General features: G+C 45.9%; 1 pseudogene; it reads right to left on the bottom strand.

Moving 5' to 3' along the window:
* Positions 1 to 6,054: 6,054 nt before the first annotated feature.
* LOC119954512 lies at positions 6,055 to 18,117 on the bottom strand (annotated as a pseudogene).
* Positions 18,118 to 18,897: the final 780 nt, after the last annotated feature.

Consider the following 18,897-nt stretch of genomic DNA (forward strand, 5'->3'; position numbering starts at 1 on the left):
ACTCTACAGTTCCATCCTTCCTTCGAGTTTCAGTACTGGCAGGTCCAAGATATATTACAGTTACATACAGAAAAAGCGGCAATTTAATAAAAGCAAAGGAAATGCAGTACATTAAATCCAAAGCATTCTGAATATATATAATTAATGTCTAAAATCCTCTGACTTAAGTAAATACTGTACATTGTTTGCTTAGCCTTGTAGTGCCTCTTCCCCTGTTTAAATGCAGCCAGCGGTACTGCTTCATTATAATACCAGCTTGTGGGATGTTTTATAACATTCATGTGGTGAAGCTAAATGAGAGTGTCTGGTAGTACTTTGGATCACAGCCAGGGTCCCACTAGGTTACCACTATCAAGAATGGAAGGGACTATTTGAATTCCATCTTTGCATCATAACAGAAGTCTGGTTTGCTTTTTCCATCCATGATTGTTGGCAGTTAATAGGCAACCACGGTAGAACCGATTAATTAAAAAATGATTTAGTCTAACCATGGCTACAACTAAAATTTATGTTTTTTGTTAAAATAAACAAACAAAAACACACAGCACTTACTTCTTCAAATAAGGGCTTTGCTCCAAACGAAAATGTTTCCAAACCCATATTCCGAATGCACGCTCAAAACTCCAGCAAGGGATTGGGGAATTTGTGCCAATGCTCCAAGGGCAACTGCTTGAGATGCATCTTTCTATTTCCATGTCATGCACCTTTACTGCCACACATATTGTAAAACATTTACTCTGTGTTCTTCCTAAAACTCAAGAATGCAAGAAGATAAATCTGTATTTTCCATTCTGTTCAGTCAGTTTGTTTCCAATATAACAACGCCCATCGATCTAATATGTTCATACTTAGATCTAACTTCCCTATTTCTCATTACTCAAACTCCGCCTATAGTGTAAATTAAGAAACAAGGCTCATGTTACATTTATTTTGCCCCAGAAAGAAAAAAATTGGAATTTGGTGAAATAAAAGCCAACTACTTTAAATATTCAGACATGACACTATGTGGCATCGATCGATCTTCTTACATGTGGTCCGTGGGGTTTTGTGGGAAAGATGGGCACAATCCTTCAGTATTAATAAAACAAAACAGTAAATGTTGGAAATACTCAGCAAGTCAGGCAACATCTGTGGAAAGAGAAACAGTTACAGGCCAATTATTTTCTTTCAGAACTCTCTTCCACAGTTTTAACGGAGGATTTTGTCCCACTTGATCAGTGCTACTCTTGCTGTAGTAATGAGTGACTAACTTGCTTAGCAATTCTCAGGCCGAAGGCCATCAACCTGAAATGTGTGGGGCTGGATTCTCCAATTTTGGGGCTATGCCCGGAGAATCTGTGGCGTTTTACATGGGAAAAATTGTCGCAGCCCCAGCAGCAATCCTCCGACCCATGAGGGCAGCGCCGGCTCTAGGGTTGCTGGCGCCCCGGGCAAGCTGAACTTCGGCGCCCTTGGGGCGGGCGGGGGGGGGGGGGGGGCCGAGGGGGGGGGGGGCGAGAGGGGGGGCGGGGCGGGGTGGCGGGGCCGAGGAGGGGCGGACCCGAGGGGGGGGGCGGGGGGGCGGACACACGGGGGGGCGGGCGGACCTGAGGGCGGGGGGGGCGGACCCGAGGGCGGGGCGGGGGGGCGGACCCGAGGGCGGGGCGGGGGGGGCGGACCCGAGGGCGGGGCGGGGGGGGCGGACCCGAGGGGGGCGGACCCGAGGGGGGCGGACCCGAGGGGGGCGGGGGGAGGACCGAGCGGGGGGGGGCGGACCGAGCCGGGGGGCCGCCCTGGGGGCGGGCGGCCACCGCGCATGCGCTGGTTGGCACCGGCCCAACTGCGCATGCGCGGGACCCGAGTCTCTGGCGCCCCCGAGCACATGGCGCCCCGGGCGACAGCCCGAGTTGCCGGTGCCTTGAGCCGGCCCTGCATGAGGGGCAAGCAGCCACGCCACGTAAAAATGCAAGGCCTTCCCGATATAAATGCCTGGAGAGTTGCCGCGTGCGTGGCCACGCATTCGTACGCCGATGACCTAAAGCGGTCACGCCATACAACATGGCGCCGGCCGTGCGCAGACCCGACCTGCCAGATAGCACCCCCCCTGAACACCCCTCGCCACCACTGAGCCATCCCACCAGCTCTCGCTGAAGCCCCCCCCCCCCCCCCCCCCCCTCCCGGCCAGCCTCACGGCTCACGCCTGATTGTTGGCGGTGTTGGACATAGTCCGCCGCCGCCACGCCGGGTTCACGACCGCAGAGACCATGAGTCAACTACACTGTTGGGGGCGGAGCATCAGGGAAGGGCCTTCAGGTAACATCCTGAGGCTGTCACAATGGTGTGCGGCGCGCAACTCGATGACCTCGTTTTGGAGGGGGCGGAGCATCCAAAAACAGGCACCGCCTCCAATTCCACCGTAAAAAGGGATTCTCCGCCTGATCCCCAATTGTGAAATCGCCGTCGGGGAACGGAGAATCCCACCCATGAAGTTTGTTTCTCTGTCCCCAGATGATGCCTGACTTGTTGAGGATTGCTGGCATTTTTGGTTTTTGTTTCCGATTTCCAGCAGTGCTTTCAATTTAGTAACTAGAAATATTTTAGTCATGTATCTATCCAGAATAATTATTCTTTAGCCAAAAGGGGTGAAAAAATAAAATTACTGGTGGCAGCTTAATAGAAGAATGTCTCAATGTACTTTGGCGAAATACTAATGTGTCTTCCATTCAAGTGATGGAGAAAAGAATCTAAGAACATGTCTGGTTGAACCAGTGCATCTACCAAGAATTAAAGACTTTGCCGATAGCCCTCAAAGGCACCACTTAGTACAACACCAAAGTCATTAAGATAAGGTAATTTGTAGTGAACTGCCCTCAGTTGGGACAGCAGTTGTGGGTTTGCAATTGGTCTTATCAACCCTGAATTATAGAGACGCAAAAAAAGGCCAGTAATGCCACCACTCATAGTTATCCATTGATGCCTGCTGAAAGATCCAAGTATGGATCATGAAGATACCATGAAACACTCTGCATGTAAGTAATATTTTGAAGTGCACTCACACAGCAGGAATGGCACATTGATGCATGCTAACCCATCCCATAGCAAGAGGTAGCACCCTCAGAGAAGCAAAAGACAACAAAACAAGAGGTGCCTATTATTAACATGGGACAGGTCACTTGCCTAGTGATGCAAGCTGTTTGGATTTGCAAGTTTGAAGAATGTATACATTCCTGTCCAAGCCTCATAAACATCCCATTGAAATATATGTAAGCAGCAGGAAAAATGGATTCATTCTGAAAACCGTTGCCCCGCCAGTGTTATCTTGCAGCCAGTAACAGCACCAGCAAAAAACCTCAGAAGAGGGTAAGTGGACAAGTTGTTAACAGTGCCTCATATAGATTATGTCTATACTGTATTAATATGCGTATCAAATGGAGCCAATTAGATCAAAGGATAGCAGGAAAATCAGTTTCTTGAAGTCTTACAGAGAGACGCAAACAGCATCAAGAAACAGAATTTTTTAAAAACCTCTTGTGACCATGAATTTCTGGCCATGCATCAATTGTTGTATCAGCTGGGTCTGACATGTTAAATCTACCCCCAAGACAGTAATTCTACAAACCGACTTCCACAGTTTCTGTTTGTCTGATGTGGAATTTGCAATTTATGTCCATGTGAACACAACTCACTTACCTAATGCATTTTATTGAAACACAAGTTATAGAAAAAATGCTTTTTGTGCACCATTTTATTTTTGCCAGCCTTTCTAATTACATATTATATTACCGTTGATGTTGCAACGTTAGACGTCCTCAGAATCATTCCTGGTCTCAGTAACAACCAATAACTAAGTACACATCCCTGACAAACTCACGTTTGGCCACATATCTTCCCCAGTCATTAAGAGCACTAATTTCCTTTCCGTAATATCACTCAACTTTGCCTCACCCCGTCCCCCCTTCCCCGGACTCATCTACTGCTGAAACCCTCACTCTTCCTTTTATTAAACTTGGCTATTTGAATGCCCTCCGGGCTGGCCTCTAATATTCTACCCTCTGAACTTGAGATTATCCAAATCCCTCCTGCCCATGTGCTTACTCACGCAAAGCCCCATTCCCCAATCACCCCAGTGCGATGTTTTCTGTTGTGCCTATCAGGATTTTTGAGAACATAATGTTGAACAAAGAACATCAAGCTAAGTAAATGAACAATGAACAAAGTTGATTTATTTACTCTACTGAAATAAGATTCAAACGAGTCACAAGGTATAAATTATTAAATTAAACTATATATCTCTAACTACAGAACTCTACACTATGAAACTAATCTATCTCACGCCTAAACACCTACTCCCAGAATCCCAGGAGTCACATGATATTTATATGACTGCTCCTTACCTCCATCTGGTGGTGAGAAGTATTAACATCAAATCGTTAACCTTTATATTCCTTACAATATACATATTGTTACACCCTGTGCTCACAGATCTACATTGGCTCCCCGACAAACAAAATCTTGATTTTAAAATTTGTTTTCAAATCCCTTCATGGCCTGACCCCTCCTTGTCTCTGTAATCTCCTCCACCCTCCCAACACAAGGGGCGATGATGGCATAGTGGTTATGTCACCAAACTAATAATCCCAATGTCCAGGATTATGCCCCAGGGACATGGGTTCAAATCCCTCAATAGCAACTAGTGGAATTTAAATTTAATTCAGAAAATCTGGAATTGAAATCTAGCGACAATGAACAATAATCAATTTTTGCAAAAGCCTAGCTGGTTCGCAAATGCCTTTAGGGAAGGAAATCTGACATCCCTACCTGCTCTGGCATCCGACCCTCAGCAATGAGGTTGACTCTTAACTACCCTGTCCAATGCCCACTCAGCTGATGGGAAATTAGGGATGGACAACAAATGCTGACTTTGCCAGCAATGCCCACATCCCATAAAATAATTTTTAAAATACTCTCTGTACTCATCTCATTCAGGCCGCTTAAGCATCCCCAATTTTAATTGCTCCACAATTGGTGCATTCAACTTCTTGACTGGAGTTCGCACCCATTCCTCTCCGATTGTGGCACGTGGGTGAGGTGGTGGGTGGGTAGGATGGCAGAGTGGCAGCTGGGTGAACAGGTAGGTGTATTGGGGAAGCAATGAGGTTTAGTCGGGAAGGGTTGTCAGTTCGGGGGGCTAGTCAGGTCAGATCAGGGACTAGTTAGCTCAGATCAATGGAGGCAGGGGTCAAGGGATTGCAGGCTGGTGAAGTTGGGTCAGGTGAAGGTTGGGGGGTGTCGGGGAATGGAATTGGATGCTGGGGATTAGACTGGTCTGGTTGGAGGGGGTGAGTCATGAGGACAGGGTGGAGTGGTGGACCAGGGAGGTTGTTCGGGTTTGAGGAGGTAATTGGGGACAAGTGGGGAGTAGGAGGTCAGTGTGAGTGATTGGGGACGACAGTGTTTTAATTTGTTTAATATTTCCAGGGTAACTATCCAGGGAAGTAAGTTGGAACTGTCCTAAGTCTCTCATTCTTAATCAGAGTAGAAGATTTTTCAGAAGGTCCTGGGAGCAGGGTTAATGCCCATCGGAAGTTCAGGCTTCCTGTTCTCACTGGAACGAAGGTGGTTGAGGGGTGACCTGATAGGGGTCTATAAAATTATGAGGGGCATAGACAGAGTGGATAGTCAGAGGCTTTTCCCCAGGGTAGAGGGGTCAATTACTAGGGGGCATAGGTTTTAGTTGCGAGAGGCAAGGTTTAGAGGAGATGTACGAGGCACGTTTTTACACAGAGGGTAGTGGGTGCCTGGAACTCCTGCCGGAGGAGGCGGTGGAAGCAGGGACGATAGTGACATTTAAGGGGCATCTTGACAAATACATGAATTGGATGGAAATAGAGGGATACAGATCCAGGAAGTGTCAAAGATTTTAGTTTAGATGGGCAGTATGGTCTTGGAGGGCCGATGGGTCTGTTCCTGTGCTGTACTTTTCTTTGTTCTTTGTTCTTTGAAATTCCCATAATGCATCTAGCAGGGTACATCATGTCTCCAACTATTCAGATCCAGATGATCTGGGCAATCACTTCAGAGAAGAACTACCACTTGCATGGAGCGAGTAGCATTGCCAATAACTATAGCTTCATTTGCATTCAGAACAAAACTTGACCATTTATCCTTTCCTTTAAAGGAATAAATTAATACATTATCATCAGTATATTTACATGTGATATCATTAGCCTGTGAGTTCAACAGTATTAATTTTTCCTTTAAATTTTTAAAACTGCTTTATCAAATGTATATACAACAAATAGTCCAAATCTACAAATTGAGTCGATCAGGTTTTCTTCTGACTTTGGTTGATCTTCTCAAAGTTTGACCTTGCTGCTCAGCATTTGTAGATTGTATGTCCTCCATGACATTCTCCTGCTCAGGAACTGCTGAACTATCTGACACTGCAGCTGACATTGATTCTGCCGTAGATTAATCATCCATCATGTTGTTGTTTAATAATAGTAATCTTTAATATCACACGTTGGCTTACATTAACATTGCAATGAAGTTACTGTGAAAAGCCTTTAGTCATCACACTCCGGCACCTATTCGGGTACACAGAGGGAGAATTTAGAACGTCCAATTCATCTAACAGCACGTCTTTCGGGACTTGTGGAAGGAAACCGGAGCACTCGAAGGAAATCCACGCAAATGCGGGGAGAACATGCAGACTCCACACACGCAGAAGGTGCTACTTCTTCAAGTACAATGGCTTTTCTTGACCAATTGCCTGAATCTTCTATCTCACAATGTCATCACATGACATTATCATAGAACTGCTTTTGTTTTGCTTTAATGTTTTGCATTTCCTGCATTACCAGTGCATTATCCTCCTTTTTTGAGTACAGAAGTGTGGTACGCAACCTTCCATTGATGAGTAACTCTGCTGGCGATCTACCATGTGATAATGGTGATGCTCTGTAACTCAATAGTGCGATATATGGATCAGATTGGCTGTCCATTGCCTTCTTCAACCATTACTTAACAATATATACACCTTTCTCCTCTTTGCCATTGGCTTGTGGGTACAACGGACTTGACATGACATGATTGAAATCATACGTGACTGCGAAGTGTTGCCACACTTTACAGCTAAAACAAGGACCGTTGTCACTCACGATGACTTGAGGAATTCCGTATCTCGCAAAAATTGACTTGGTATGCAATATTACACTGCTTGCCGTTACGCTTGACAGTAGAGCCATCTCAGGATACTCTGAAAAATAGTCGATGATAATTACATAATTTTTCCCTCGTAGGTGAAAGAGATCAATAGCTACTTTCTGCCATGGTGCCGGAGGTAAATCAGCTATTTGCATAGGTTCTCTTGTTTGCTTGCAATGATGCGTCTGGCATGTATCCCAACAACTGACTATCCTGTAAATAACCTGGTTTATACCTGGCCAGTAAACAGAGTCACGCGCTCTACGTTTACACTTCTCAATCCCAAGATGTCCTTCATGTATCCTCTTAAAGATATCTTTGCGAAGAGATTAAGGTATAATTATAGTGTTCAAACGAAGCACCAGTCCATTAATTTAAAAAATATATAAATTGAGAGTACCCAATTAATTTTTTTCCAATTAAGGTAATTTAGTGTGGCCAATCCACCTAGCCTGCACATCTTTGGGTTATGGGAGTGAAACCCATGCAAACACGGGGAGAATCCCCAGTCCATTAATGATACTGAGTTCAGATCTTGTATTGTAGAACTCCATACATTGACCTTTGGGCCAGTGTGAGTTGATGTTCCTCATCACCTCTTGAAGAGTTTTATCCTTCTTGGTCTCTTCTTGGATCTCATGTAGTTTTGTATCTGATACTGGTAGTAGTGTGGAAATAAGATTGACATGCAGATCTGCATCTTCAGCAATTTCACTACTAATATTTTGTATCGCCGCTCTCGATAATGCAACTGCTAAGAACAAATATTTGCCTGGCGTGTAGATGAGATTGGCGTCATAGCGTTGTAACTTCATCATCAACCTCTGAATGTGCGGAGACATTTGGTTGAGATTCTTGCTGATGATGGTAACCAAAGGATGATGATCTGTCTCAACTGTGAAAGTTGGAAACCCATACACATAGCCGTGGAATTTCTCCAAGCCTATAACTAAACCTAGACATTCTTTTTTGATTTGAGCGTACCTCTGCTCTGGTGTCGTCATGGATCGTGATGCATACGCGACTGGTTCCCAATTGTCAAGCTTGAGTTTCAGAAGAACTGCTCTAGACCATCTTTTGACACATTTGTTGATACTTTAATCTGCTTAGATAGGTCAAAAAATGTGAGAACTGGCATGGTGGTTCGTGAAGTCTTGAGCTTCTTCCACTCCTGCCCATGATGCTCAGTCCAAGTGAAATATGTTGCCTTGTGCAGGAGATGACGTAGATGTGTTGTTTTTGCTGACCGGTTTGGAATGAATTTCCTTATAGAATTGATCATGCCCATCACTCTGAAGATGGCTCTCTTGACGTGTGGGTTTGGCATGTTGAGAATTGCCATGTGATGAGAGCTTGTCACCTAGGATTACTCCAAATTGGCACTTTTGCTTGTTGAGCTTCAGCCCATTTCTCTTGACACTCGTTAGAACTTTAAGCAACTTTGTATTGTGCTCTTCTATGGATGAACCCCAAATGATAATACCATCCATGTACACACGTACCTTTGATGCCTTCAATTATGTGCTCCACGGCAAGGTGAAAAATTTCTGATGCCGACATTATGCCAAACAGCATTCTCAGAAAGCAATACCGTCCAAATGGCGTATGAAAAGTGAAGTACTTTGTACTTTGTTCCTCTAGCTTTAGCTGCCAGAAACCTTGAGATGCGTCAAGTTTTATAAAGAATTGTGCATCAGCCATCTCAGATGTAATTTCTTCACACTTTGCTATTTGGTAGTATTCTCTTTTGATGTTTTCATTAAGATCTTTGGAATCCATATGTGAATATCACCATTCTTTTTCTTTACACATTCCATGGAATTTACCCAATTGGTAAGTTCTTCTATCTTTCTGATCACTTTTAACTTTGTCATTCTACTAGCTTCATTCTGAGGTGATCCCAAAGAGGTGCAGGTACTCTTTGGGACTCCTCCAATTGGCTATGCACTCGCTGGAATGTTATTGACATCCCCTCCATGGCTGTGAGCTATCATCTGCATCAACTCTGGGAGAACCTGTCCAGAGGCTTGGTATCAGGGACCCAGCTGAGCCCTGGCATCCAGCAGACCTCCAACTGCTATCTCCCTTGCATGTTCCTTCCTCCACCTGATGTGCATCAGCAACAGTGTGGCTCACCAGATTGCGCCCCAGAAGCCTGCTCACTAATATCGCCCACCAAGGTGTATGTCTCTGTGCTGGTGGAAAGTACGGATGATAGCTGTGACGGGTCGATGGTGGTCTCCTTGGAACTCTCCTCCGAGGTGGTCTCTTGGGTGGCAGGGGGGAATCGACTCCGGATGGTCCAGCTCTTTCAGATGCAGACCATGTGAGACAATAGACAAGTGGCCAGTGAGGGGGAAGGGTGTGCTTATGACTTTACTCGAAAAAACAATTATAAGATATTTTCTCACATTTGTAAGTAAGAGATATTCCCCCACCCTAGCTTGTTATAATTTCATGCAATATTTTGGCTTCACCAGTTCCAAATCTACTTATGGCAATGTTTGAGTTTTATTATTGTTCTCTATGATGTGGGTTTAGAAGTATGGAGCTATTTTCATTCAATTTCTTTTCTCCCCACCCACCCACAGGCATTAAAGAGTCAAATATAGCTCATTCATGTTAAAGCAGGACTGCTTAACCTGACTATTGTTATACTGGTGGAATGTTAAGGTTAGTGTGAGAGATATCTGTGTGGGAGGTGAGGATCTAAAGATGGAGGCAAAAATAATCCTAAACGAGGGAAGAGAAACAATTTGAAAACTGTTAGAGAGAGAGAGAAATACAGCACAGAACAGGCCCTTCGGCCCACTTTGTTGTGCCGAACTTTTATCCTAGGTTAATCATAGAATTTTGGACACTAAGGGCAATTTATCATGGCCAATCCACCCAACCTGCACATCTTTGGACTGTGGGAGGAAACCAGATCACCCGGAGGAAACCTACGCACACACGGGGAGGATGTGCAGACTCCACACAGGCAGTGACCCAATCGAAATCGAACTTGAGACCCTGGAGCTGTGAAGCAATTGTGCTATCCACAATGCTACCGTGCTGCCCTTAAGAAGAAATTAATCTACACTCCATTATTCTACCCTAATCCATGTACCTATCCAATAGCCGCTTGAAGGTCCCTAACGTTTCCGACTCAACTACTTCCACAGGCAGTGCATTCCATGCCCCCACTACTCTCTGGGTAAAGAAACTACCTCTGACATCCCCCTATATCTTCCACCATTTATCTTAGATTTATGTCCCCTTGTAATGGTGTGTTCCACCCATAAGACTCTGACTGTCTACTCTATCTATTCCCCTGATCATCTTATAAACCTCAATCAAGTCGCCCCTCATCCTTCTGCGTTCTAATGAGAAAAGGCCGAGCACCCTCAACCTTTCCTCGTAAGACCTACTCTCCATTCCAGGCAACATCCTGGTAAATCTCCTTTGCACCTTTTTCCAAAGCTTCCACATCCTTCCTAAAATGAGGTGACCAGAACTGCACACAGTACTCCAAATGTGGCCTGACCAAGGTTTTGTACAGCTGCATCATCACCTCACGACTCTCTGTTTGTTGTAAAGAAAATAGTGATAGTTTATACCCCAAAGGAACAAAAATATCCAGGAACGTTGTGGTGCCGGACTCCAGAAAATAGATTGGAGCAAGCTCAAAATATTGTCACTGGTTGCTTGGGTAAGTACAAGAATCAAAACATGCTGAAAGATTAAAATAGTTAGATAATCAGGAAGAGTGTACTTGTAAAATTGTTCTTCATGTTTTCATCCGATATAACTCGGGCTTGGCTGGTACTGGGTGTTTATTTTTAAATGGGAAACAGTCAGGCTATTAATGGCCAGAATTCTCCGATCGTTGCGTTTGAATTTTCCCGCTGGCAGTGCACCCCCCCCATCAGCAGATTTCACAGCGGCATGGGGTGGGTAGAATAGGAAATCCCATTGACATGCGGCAGCAAGATAGAACCCCGCAGCCAGCGAACGGCGCACAGCCGGGAAACCCGCGGCTGGCAGACTGGAGAACCCCACCAATGACTTCAACCTAATTCAAACGTGAGCAGCCATAATACTTGTGAACCAGCTGTGTATCAGCAATGTCATGAATAAGAAAATCCAAAATATTGGGAATAGAAAAAGCCATTAAGACCAGTTAGACAGTGGGTGCGATCTACCGGCCATGTCCCACCCGAACCAGGTGTGACGAGTCCGGTTGATGCCGGGAGAGACCTCTTCTGGGATTTACCCGGCTTGCCAACCCACGCGAGATCTAACGGGATCTCACATGACGTTGAGATCCGGATCGCACCCTTTGTAGGCGAGATCAGTATTTGGTAAATCTGCATATTAGATTGAACAGCTAGTCTCACTCTAATATGCACTCACCTGATCTACCCGAAGCTTTGGATTGGATTGGATTGGATTTGTTTATTGTCACGTGTCCTGAGGTGCAGTGAAAAGTATTTTTCTGCGAGCAGCACAACAGATCATTAAGTACATGGCAAGAAAAGAAAATACATAATAGGGCAACAATGTATACAATGTAACTACATAAGCACCGGCATTGGATGAAGCATACAGGGTGTAGTGTTAATGAGGTCAGTCCATAAGAGGGTCATTTAAGAGTCTGGTAACAGCGGGGAAGAAGCTGTTTTTGAATCTGTTCGTGCGTGTTCTCAAACTTCTGTATCTCCTGCCCGATGGAAAAAGTTGGGATTTAACCCCTTCGCCTTGGAGACAATAGGTGATCGCTGTTCCAGAAATGGGGACCAGGCAGGCCGGTACTTTGGTGGGTCTCCCAGGGAATCAAATGCCCCTGGGTAGTTGGCCTCTGGAAAGGGTACCAGCCTAGTACTGTCAGGGTGCCCAGGTGGCACTGCCAGGCTGGCTGGGGCACCGGCAGTGCCAAGGTGCCAGGCTGGCATTTTGCACGTGCTGGGTTTCTGCCAAGGGCTGCCCTGCCCGTGTGAGGTGGGGGGTGGGGGATCCCCGAGGACCCCCTTATCGGTAATTTGAGACACTCAGGGGTGGCACGAGATTGGGGCGCTATTTAAACATGGCGTCCCGATCTCCTCCTGCACTGAGGAGTTCCGGCGAACAGAGCCCCTCAGTGCAGAAAATGCTACTGAGTGCAGCTTCTGGGGGCGTTCCTCACCAGGCCACCAAAAAACCCAGAGTGCCGTTAGATAGCGGGGTCGTTTCCAGTAACTTGTACCACTCGATTCCCGCCCAGAACGGACTATGTTTTGTTTTGGTTAGATTGCGCCCAGTGTGTGGGATCACCGCCACCAAACCCACTTTTGTACCATAATCTTTGATCACCTTTCTCTCTAAAAGCACATCTACTTGGATCAAATTCATTGAAATTTCAGTGGTTGTGTTTTGAAACTCAGTTCACCCACCCTTTGGATGTAAAAATAAATAATGCTGATTTACTTTCTGTTTTAACATGTTAATTTTAAATTTATGTTCCCCGCGCTCCCTCCGAAAGTACTTTACCATTTTGAATGTTCATTTAAAACACCATTACCTCAACGTTTGGGCAGAATGGGGAATTCTAAATCAGCCGGTCACTCAGCGAGTACAAACATCTGAGGATGGGAGCCAACTGTGGATATCTGCACTTTGGGTGTGTATCCCCACATTCCCCTACTGAGAGATGTGGATCAAGGAGCCCCGTAAGCAGGAAAAATATAATGGATCCATCATGCTAGAGTTTCACTACTGAAGCAAGTAACTCAAGTCAGGAAAATTTCCCACTCAGTATACCCTCCATGGTTTAAGGGGCCCCATAGACCCAATATTTATTCCAGAGAGAGGAGGATAGGATAGCATCGGGCCTGCTAACTCTGGAAGCAGATCCTAATCAGCCATGGGGATCAGCGAGTGTCAAGGCAGGCTGGTTAGAAGGCCTACCTCCATTTTATGGGACTTCATTCCAGTTGTTTGAGAAGCTGTAAGGCTCACTAGCTCACATTTTTCTTACTCCGTCCCCCATCCACCCATCGCAAGGGCCTCTTCTTGCCAACATACCTTCATATCGCAATGCTACCTCCATAGCCACTCATCTAGTATCCACCTCAGGAACCGTGCAGATGAAAATATATACCTCTAACAAGCTAGAACATCTCTCACGCATACACACTTGACAATGAAAAACTCCCAATCACAAAACCCATGCAAAGATTTTAACCTCCTCAAGTGATAATTTCTTAGAACAAGCTTCTATTCAGTCTCCATAATCAAAGACATCTAATCCTTTAAAAGCCTCTCTGGACTGTCAATAAAACTGTGAACTCCAGCCCTCTATTGAGATAAGTGTACCTTTTGAAATTCAGTCAGGAATTCATAATGACATAATAATACCCTTTGGGAACTGTCAAAAAAGAACTTCAGCAAAACTGCAAAAACAGATGGTATTTATTTCTAATCAACACCAGATGACATGTCAATCAAAGCAGTCTACAGGATTGTATTTCTTTTTAATTTCACTGACAGCTTTAACCTATTTTTCATGTTTAAAATGCAGGGGATTTTAATAAACTTCAGATAATGATGCTTAAACAGACATTATCCACCCTTCAAGAGAATCTACATCTATTCCATCAACTTGTGGCTCTGAAATTGCAGGTTAAGGCCTTTGGAACAGGCAAAATTCAATCTGGTTTAAATCAAAACTAAGTTCAAGTGGCCGTTCTGAGTGTTGGTTTCCCGCCTGAATCATACCCCACCTCTTCCTCCTGCCAGCAAAAGTTAGATCTCTTCTTTTTTATATATATATATAGCTCAACCATGGTTAAAGAAATAATTCTCTACGGATATGTTAAAGAAACAAAAATAGCTTTCTAAAATGGCCACTGCTTCATAATCAAGAATCTGTGGCTCTAAAATACTTCAAATAAGTTTAAATCTGAACAATGTACAAATAAGAAATTAACTTACCTTCAGCATACACATTATTGATAATAAATGTCAGCGGGCAAACTTTTAATTGTGCTATTTACTGTCACAGCAGCCCCTGATGTATGGCTGAGGGTTCACAGATCCCATGTTCCCTGGGCTGCTACTTTAACAAATTCTTATGTCCTCAAATTACTGTAGAAATGATGCCACAAAGATCAATGGCACACCCTCACACTGTCAATCAGTAAAGCGGTGAACACAAATTCAGATTTTCAACTTGGCATGCTTCTTTTTCAGGCTGGATTTTTCGCAGTGCATTGGATCCTAGGCTGCCTTGCATGAAAGGGACTTGGATTTACATAACCCAGTAGAAATTCACCCAACCAGCAGAAAAGCTTGTTACAAATCCAGCATTGCATTAATGTAAGTCACAACAAGCAATGGGCCTGATAACTCTAGATCAACATCTCAAGAATGACTGAGATTCTAGGAGATCATTTCTCCCCCATGACCTGTCACAGAATCATCTATCTCTATTATGAAGGGAACTTCATTCTAAAAGGGATAAAGTCATAGAATGACAGGATTGGCACTCCTGCAGAAGACTGCCATTTGGTCCACTGTGTCCATACTGGATTGGCTAAAGAGCAATTCATATGCTGCCATTCCCCCACCCTCTCCCCAACATCACTGTACATTTTTCCCTTTTGGGTATTTAGAAAATGTAGAAACATTTACAATACAGAAGGAGGCCACTCTGTCCATTGTGCCTGCACCTGACGAGAAATGAGCCACGCAGCCCAAACACATTTTCCAGCATTTGGCCCATAGCCCTGGAGGTTGTGATACTCTTCATCCAATTAGCTTGAAGGTTGCTGCTAATACAGACCATAGCGTGGTCCATTTATTGCAGTGAAAAACAATTCGAACTGTCTTGTCGGGAGCTCAATGTTCAACATGTCCAACCACTGCAGAATAGCAATCAGCTAAGCCAATCAAGTACGCAACTTGTTGAATCATTGTAGGAAAGTACATGTCAGAGTGGGTCATACTCAAATTGTACAATTCATTTTGGGCCAATCGCACCTTGACTAAGTGCCCGATTCAGGTCATTACCCACAGGGAAGACCTTAAAGCCCCAGAGACAGTTCAACTACGATGAACCTGAAGCCCATATAAGTTTAGAAGGCTCATGCTTGAGGAAAGATTTGGAAAAGTCCATGTGGAGTTTGCACATTCTCCCCATGTTTGCGTGGATTTCGCCCCCACAAGCCAAAGATGCGCAAGTTAGGTGGATTGGCCACGCTAAATTACCCCTTATTTGGAAAAAATGAATTGGGTACTCTAAATTTGAAAAAAAAATTAGAGCTGACCATTTGCTCCTGGTATTGTCCTCTGTCATAAGTGTCAGGATGAGTGTCAGTTGTGGCTCAGTTGTCGACAGTTGTGGGTTCAAGTGCCACTCCAGGACTTGATCACAGAAATCTAGCTCGATGGTCCAGAACTAAGGGCACCCAGCCCAGATAAAGGTGCTGTATTTCAAGTGGAACATAAAACTGAGATGCTCATCTGTCCTTTCAGGTGGATGTAAATGATTCCACAACATAATTTTAAAGAATAATGGTGGAGTTAGCCCCTGCAACCTGGTTAATACTTATACCTCAATCAATATCACAAAAAACAGATTTTCTACTAATTAAGCACATAACTGTATAGGGGAGCTTGATGCATGAAAATTGACTGCATATTTCCTTTTTTACAACAATGACTACATTTCAAATGTCTCCTTTTTCTTCTTAGGTAGTCCCTCAAGATCAAAGAGAATTTGGGCGGGATTCTCCTAATAGGCGGTTAAGTGCCGACGCCGGAGTAAAAACGGGAGTGTTTTACTCCGGCGTCGGCGCCCGTTCTGGGACCCCATTCTGCGGCCCACAGGGGGCTAGGACGGTGCTGAAGTGGCCTACGAGCTGGCGCCAACTAGCGCATGCGCAGTGGCCTTCTTCCCCGCGGTGGCCTCGACGCCAAATGGTGCAGGGCTACAGGAGCCGGCGCAGAGGAAAGGAGGCCGGGGGGGCAGAGAGGCCGGCACACCGATCGGTGGGCCCCGATCGCGGGGCGGAGAGTCGACGCATACCCTGACCGGCGCTGCGCCAACCACACCCTTGCCAATGGCGCGATTTTCCACACCGCGGAGAATTGTGTCCTGGCGTCGGGGAGGCGTGGCGTGATTCGCCATGGGGGGGGGTCGGAGAAATACGCCCCTTGTTTCCACTCCAGTTTGCAGATTGCATGGGCTGGATTGTCCGTCCAGCCGCGCCAGATTTCTGGGTCAGCATGCCGGCGGGATGCTCAGCTTCGCCGGCTGGTTAGTGGAGTTTCCCATTGTGGGGCTGCCCCACGCTGTCGGGAAACCCCCAAACTGCCGGCAAAACGGAGCATCGCACCAGCGGAGAATCCAGCCCCATGAGTCCAATGTGCGATCTGCTAACTCTGCCACATGCGGGGCAGATGGTGTTTGAAGGGTTGGATAGATCGGTCGTTTGGAGGTTTATGCACCCCTTCCCGCACCTCAGCTTAGCCTCTGCACATTCCTGATGAAGTCTCTCAATGTACTTGGTGCCTTCCTAAAGAGCTATCTCCATTTTGATCGGTCACGAACCAGGGACTCCCATGAGTCATTTGGAAACTTTTACCTCTTCAGGGATGCTTAGAGGACATCTCTAAAGCATTTCCGCTGTCCTCCTGGCAATCTCCTGCCATGATCAAGTTCTGAATAGGGCAGTTACTTTGCGAGTCCGATGTCAGGCATACGAATGTCATATCCTGACCAGCGGAGCTGGTTTTGTGTGAACGGCCTGGCGTGGGCAAGAATGCTGTAGTTGAACTCGCTTTCTTTCCACCAGATTTGGGGGATCTGCTGATGGTACTTCTCCAGTGTTTTGAGAATCCTCTTGTAGGTTGGCCAAATCTCTGAAGCACGTGGAAGTGCGGGGACTCACTGCTGTCTGGTAAACCATGGCCTTGGTCTCAGGTTTGAGATTTTGGCCCTCAAATACTCTTTTCCTCAGTTTTTTTTATATGAGTCCTTTATTAATGGGGTTACAGTCAATGCTGGTGCAATTCACATTCCAGCCACAGTGTAGACATTAATGGTAGGGGACGTGGGGGGGAGAAGGGTTAAACTAACACCCTAACCCATCTGCCCGAGAGCTGCCCTGATCCCAGGGCAGATGTCACCTCGGCTCCCAGTGACATGTAAGAGGCAGAGATGAGGAGTGGGCGTGATTCCCTGCAGTCGCGCCACCCGCTGTCAGGTTACCTTGGGGGTTTCCTCTCCCGCCCCATCCTCCTCTACCTCCTCCGTCGCCCTCTCCCCTCGGCTGATGGAGCAGCCACTCCTTGTAGCGCAGGGCCTTTGGGTGCTCGAAGTTCACCACTGACATGGGCATGCAGGTCGCCTCGATCCCTATCACTGTGACTTTGCACCAGAGTTGCCCCAGATCCCGATCAGTTCCTCGGGAATATTCAACGCGCAAGGTGGCACACTCTGAGCTCCTTCAGAAAGTGTCGGCAGACAGGTTCCTTTGTCAGCTCTCACTTCACATTCTTCTTCATCCTCCCCATCACCTTGGAATTCTTCAGGAACTCCACGGTCATTTCTCTCGTCTGAGTCTGCCTTCTCTCCTCTGGTTTTCTCTCTCAAAACTCCCTCCGCTCCTCCTCAAATATTGCCTTGTCTACAGAGAGGCACAGACAGTGAGACCTCGAAGAAAGAGCTTGTTGTGACCCAGCAACTTTTTCACAAATATAGTGTCGCCTCGCCTGCGAGCTTGGACCCTGTCTGCTCCAGGTTCTCTTTGGCTCTCGGTTTGGTGTTGTCCACCAGCTTGTACACTCGGGGCCTCTTGTGATGCAGCCTGGACAGCTTGCCTTCCTTCTGGAGTAAAACTGCCACCAGCACTCCACGATGACCGCCTCAGGGCCGAGCTCAGTCTCAATCCTCGGTCTCTCTCTCCTCATCCTGCCACCTCCCCCACGTAACATGGCCTGAGGAACCTGAGGCTGGGTCTCCACAATCCAGGAAAATGGCTTAGCCAGTCCCAGGCACAGACTAGACCCCGTTACCCAGGCAATCGTACGCAGGTGGCTGAGAGAGACCCTCGGGGCCGGGCGCAGGGCTGCCCATTGCCCTCTTCTCTCCTGTTGGCTGAAAGCTGAGTTGGCACGTTTAGAGGTGATGATGAATTTTGACTATTGATGTCTGCTTTCATGGAGAGAAGGCTTCCAATTTACAAAAACTGGTCCACATTTTCCAGGATTATTGTCACTGATCTTAATTAAGGGGCAAGGTGTTTTGCTGTAGAAACTAGTTGGAAAAGGATCTTAGTTTTCTGGGTGATTGGCGAAAGGCCCATTTTGTCATATGCGTCAGAAAAAGAGTTAACAATAACTTGGAGTTCAGTTTCATGAGATCACACATTTAAGCATAATTTAAGCAGTGACTGAGGTTGGAGTGGTTTTGGGCTGTGCCTGGCAACTTGTTGGAGTGGTTTTCAGCTTGAGTCTGTTCCTGGTCACAGGTCACTTATGCATCTGCACATGATCATGCGCAGAACGTGCTAATGTCTCACAGCAAAACCTGGCCTTCAACTGTGTTGGAGCACCCTGACCGATGAGTTAAAGCCCAGCTCTGGGAACACTGTGTGGTAGGCAACACTTAATGACTACACCGCAGTTCAAAAAAATAATCATGCACAGGCATCTTCTACTTGCCAAATTTCAAAGGAATTACATTGGTTA

This window comes from Scyliorhinus canicula, chromosome 19 (genome assembly GCF_902713615.1).
Source record: "Scyliorhinus canicula chromosome 19, sScyCan1.1, whole genome shotgun sequence".
Classification (NCBI taxonomy): domain Eukaryota; kingdom Metazoa; phylum Chordata; class Chondrichthyes; order Carcharhiniformes; family Scyliorhinidae; genus Scyliorhinus; species Scyliorhinus canicula.